Genomic DNA, 5,468 nt, shown 5'->3' on the forward strand with positions numbered 1-5,468 from the left:
TTCTCCTCTCTCTTTCCCACAGTTCCCCTTAGTATGCTCTCCCTCTCTCCGCCCCCCCCCCCACCCCTTCTGTCTCCCAGAGAAAGACGGCAGACAGAAGCAAGCAGCACTAGCATTGCTCTGCCAGAAGAGGTGATCTGTCCTTTCTTTCAAGCACTTGCTGTGCTAGCCTAAATCAAATGACCAGTTTGTTAGACCTGGTGGTACCTGGGTGGATTTCATTCACTGCTTCACTGCCTTGGCTCCAGAACATCCAGGCAGCTCCAGAGGGTGGTGGCGAAGGAATTAAAATTAAGTTAACAGCTGCCAAAATCCTGGAGAAAATCTCTGAGTTCTGCTGCTGGTGCCTCAAGGGAGGAGCTGACTCACCTTAGCTCTCCTGCTATCTCAGAGCCCACTAAGGGCTGTATTGCAACCCACTTTGGTGTTTAATAGGAGCTTGCCCTGAGATGTTTCCTTGCACATAAAATTAAGGCATCTGAAGAGAAAACTGATGCCAGATTTGGGGCATGTGCACTATCTCATAGACGCATAGACTTTAAGGTCAGAAGGGACCATCAGGATCATCTAGTCTGACCTCCCGCACAACGCAGGCCACAAAGTCTACCTCACCCACTCACCATTTACACTAGTTTAAGATGAAGTGACCCACGCACCGTGCTGCAGAGGAAGGCAAAACCCCTCCAGGGTCTCCGCCAATCTAACCCAGGGAAAAATTCCCTGCTGGCCCCTCTCTGTGCCTCACAGTCTTTGATACGTTTAGCCTCAGAACACTCCAGCAAGGCAGGGACATGCTATCATCTCCATTTTACAGATGGGGAACTGAAGCACAGAGAGAGTAAGGCCCAGATTTTTAAAGGTATTTAGGTGCCCAAAAATGTAGCTAGGCCCCTAATGGCATTTTCAAAAGCACCTCAGTGACAAATGCCAACCGATCCCACTGAGGTCTGTCTGCATATGTAGTAGGGTTGCCAGGTGTCTAGTTTTCGACTTGAAATTCCAGTCATAAAGGGGATCTGGCAGTATCTGGTCAGCACTGCTGATCGGACTCTAAAAGTCCGGTTACCCACAGTAACAAGCCCCTGCCACTGGGGGACCTGGAAGAGCAGCAGCTGTGGACAGAAAGAACCCGGATCCAGCCTCTCTGGAAGAGAGGTAGGTACTGGTGCTGGCCGCTGGGGGACACAGGAGGAAATCTGGTCTGCCCCCACACTGTGCTCCGATTTCCCTGCCCCAGCCCTTCACTCTGGGGACTGACTCCCCTGTCACATTATGCCCCAATTGCCCCTGCCCTGGCCCCTCGCCCCGGGGACCAACCCCCTATCCTGCTGTGCCCCGATTTCTCCAGCTCTTCACTCCGGGGCCTGACCCCCCTCCCCTTGTGCCCTAATTGGGTAGGCAGGCTCCATGTCAGCTCCTCCCAGCCCTGCTCTGCAGGAGGCAGGTGAGTCCTGGGACAGGGGATTCAGTGATTGGTGGGGGATTGATGGAGAGAGGAAGGAGAGGACCAACCGGGGGTGGGGCCTCAGGGGGAATTAGAAAGTCGGCAACCCTAATATCTAGGTACTTTAATACTTTTAAATAAGTGACTTACCCAAGGTCACACAAGAAGTCTGAGGTGGAGCAAGCACTTGAACCCTGGTCCCAGACTAGTCCCCCATCTACTGGACCATCCACTTCGTTTTCCAAGATGGATGATGAGATTTTTTGAACATCTCAGAGCAAGCATAAATTAAAAGATTTCTGGAGATGACAAATGACGTTGAAAGGACCATGCAGTTGCCAGTTGCTGTGTAGCTTAGACGCTGGAAAATCAAACCAAAATAAAATCCTCATGGTACTTGGTGTGAAAAAAGAAGTGTCTGCTAGCGAAACAGCACATGAGAGGCCAGAAGTGACATGTACCTGATGGCGGGGGGGGGGCCTAATTTAAAGTTCTGGGAGGCACATAACTGCCCGACACATTGCCTCTGGGTGCAGGAACCTTCCAGCCCCACCTTCCTGGCCAGGGCAATCCCTGGGGGGGGGGCTGGGGCTGCAGGAACAGGAAGCACGTGCTGCCGGGCGAGCCCAAGCTGTGGGTGGGTGGGGAATTCACAGCAACAAAGTTTCTCCCCAGGGCTCCCATGCCCGCGTGGACACCTCAGCAGAGGGTGGGGGCCTTGGGCAATGCCCCTAACTTGGGTTGAGCGCAGCAAACCCGCTCCTTGTGCTTTTCCCAGAGACCTTCTGCCCTGTGTCCATCCCCGGGGCTGCTGTGCTCTCCCCAAACTGCCAGGGTTACCTGCTGTGCGGGCTGCTGCCATGCCACCACCTCCCTCACCGGGCTCTCGCACCCACCCTCACCCCGTAGGAGAAGTGACTCCGTCCCACCCCCTCCGCCCCTCGCCTAGGCCTGGCTGCTGGGGAGAGGAGCTGAGCAAGCTGGAAATGGGTCTGGGGGGGGGTGCAATGGGAGAAGGACAGAGCCCCCCCCCCCCCTTTGGCAGCCAAGCAGAGCAGGAGCGGCCCAATGAGTTGCGGTGAAGGGCCAGGATCCGAAGGAGGAGCAGAACTGGGCAAACTAGGCCCACGCAATGTGCCACACAGCACTCGGCCATTGAGGCCATGAGTTCTTTGCGGGGCTGCGGGGTCAGTTCGCTCCGTCCTGCAAGGGTAGCTCGGCACTCACAGAAACCTGGGGGGGGGGCACGTGACCCCACATGCCCCTTCCACACCATACGTTGCCTCTGTGGGAGGCAGCCTTTGTTTGGCCCGGATTTGTTTTCTAAGTGCAGTGGCCCTTTATACGTAGCAATGAAGTGTCTGGTTCTGGTAAACTCCCAACTGCAACCCCAAGATCAAAGTCACTGGCATCCTCTCAAAACGTTATGAAGAACTCCACATATATTTCTGGCATGGAAGCTCAGGTATTATCACATGTCAACACTAACTCACTGTTTAATAACTAACATTAAAGAGGGGAAAGAACCGGATCTTTTATCTGAAGCAGTGAGTGCAAGGTTTTGAATAAAATTTCTCTGACCCAAAGAAGATGACAAGATTATATTTTCTTCATTCTGAATCCTCTCAAATCACTGCCTAAACAACTGTCTTCTTTTCCAGCAAAGCTCTATGTGATTTTCAAATGGATTAAATACCTTTGCTCTGACTCTGATAAAGCCAAAACGTTTCTTTTTTCATTCCAAGTTAAACCCTTGCAGATTTGGACACAACTTTTATTGAGGATATTATAACTTTCTGCATAATAGGTTAATCTGTTTCAGTATAGATAGCTTTTCTGTTAGCACTAAATGATTGTGTATTTAGATATGTTCTCCCACTGCTTAGGCTTTTTTTTTTTGTTTTGTTTGAAGATGTAAAATAATTCAATTTTGCAGACTAGGCTTATTTGACTTTTCTGATTGCTTTAATGTCAATAATAGCTATGTAGTTAAACTGGCAATTACTGGTTGAATCTTCCTCTCCTACTCTAGCTGAGGGTATGTTATGGGTGTCCAACACCTTTTTCTTTGCTTAGTATTCTCCTTTCCTTTCTAAACAATATTATGCTATGCAGCATAGAATCTGGAGCACAGTGATAGAACAAAGGTAGAAGAATTTGCTCTAGAGAGAGAAAATTTCATTTTCCAATGCCATCCTTCCAAATCAGCCCTGCAGTCCCACTGTAAGTAGGTTGCTTACCGGTAACCGAAGTTCTCTGAATAGATTGTCTATGTGAGCTCCTTCTATGTAGATGGCTTTCCAGAAAGCCAGACAGGAACTGAATAAGGAAGGGCTGAGATCCTTTCCACAGTAGTCACTAATGCCTATGCTATGAAGGTGTAAAAGGCTGCCATTCTAGCCATTCAAGGCAGGAGAGAATCAAGCCCCCAGGCCTGGTCTACACTACAAAATTAAGTTGATGTATGTCACCTTATGTTGACCTATTTGTGCATGCATCTACATGCAAATTTGTATCTGGCTGATAATAAGATCCTCATTACAGTGATGCAGTAAAATCACCTCCTCAAATGGTGTAGAGCCAAAGTCGACCTACTGAAGTCAACATACTGCGAATGTAAATATTGCATGACCTGTGTCAACTAACAGTCTTCCAGCAGCTGTCCCACAACATCCCAGTCCCTGCGACAGTGACAATTCTGGTCACAGTTATACTCCATTGCCCAGGGGTTACAGACTCCAGAAGCCACCTTGCACCCTATAAAATCCCCACGTTTGTGAAATGCCTCCCAGGGAAAGCGCCCCCTAGCAGTGTTCTCTTGTCGTGTGCAACTGCCCAGCTGACCATGCCAGCTTCACACAGTGGATGAGCTCCTACCTGGAGCAGACAGGAAGTATTGGATCTCCTGGGACTGTGAGGTGAAGAGGCTCTGCAAGCACAGCTACAGACCAGCAGTAGAAATGTGGATATCTACATATAGATTGGCCAGGGAATGTAAACAAAGGGATAGGACAGGGATTAGCAGCAATGCCACATGGAAGTGAAGGAGTTTCGCTAGGGATACCACAAGACCAGGAAGTGCAACAATTGATCTCGTGCTGCACCATAGACCTGCCACTTCTACAACAAGGTGCATGCCATACTTGGTGGTACTTCCTGTTGGCCTACAAACACAGGGGTGACACTGTGCTCAGAACACCCAGATCAGTGTTATCCCTCTGCCTCAGAATGTGGGAGATTTGCGGCTGCTAAACTATGTGTCAGCTTCCTGAAGCAGCAGCCTGTCTGCCTAGCCAGCAAACCCTTCAGGATGCTGCCAGTCGAAACTTTGCCTTGCCTTGCCGGTAACGGTCAGTGAACCCCTGTTCCTGAGTTCCCCAGAGATGGCTACCTGCAGCATCCAGTCCTTCTCACTGGACACACACAGGAATGATTAAATTCGCTGCCTCCAACAAGATAGAGCACACATCAGCCTATTGGGTTAGCTGAAGACTCACCCTTCACTTTACTACCCAGAACTAAGATGGTTTTGTAATAAAACAAAAATAAATGTAATAATAAAGAATAGTCTTGGGTGATACTAACCAGGAGAAAAGGAGACAGGTATGGTTACGAACAAAACAAAATAAAACACACTTTCTAGTGACTAAAACTTAATCTTAGCAAGTTACAATCTTTGCCTTAAGCAGTTTTCTTACATACATCAGACTAGGGGATCCAGCTTCCATAGGCTTCACAGAGGGTGCTGTGCCCTATGTCCCCTACGTTTAGTGATGGATGACTAAAAGATCGTTTTGCTCCCCTTATATTTCCCAAAGTCTGTTGTTGCTGCCTCAAGAGTCAGGAAGGTTTCTGGGTGTGTGCAAATTCTGTCCTCTCGTATGCTCACCAAGCTGTTGGTTGTTAGTGTGATCACTTTGTTTACCTTATATATAAATGTACTTTTATTGTCCTCTAGTTTATCAAGCTTGACCCAGACAGGCAAATGACATTCCTTTGTCTAAGGCAGGTTGTATTATCAGCG

Source organism: Emydura macquarii, unplaced genomic scaffold, assembly GCF_026122565.2.
Source record: "Emydura macquarii macquarii isolate MOO-44397 ecotype Brisbane River unplaced genomic scaffold, CSIRO-AGI_Emac_v2 contig_1045, whole genome shotgun sequence".
Classification (NCBI taxonomy): domain Eukaryota; kingdom Metazoa; phylum Chordata; order Testudines; family Chelidae; genus Emydura; species Emydura macquarii.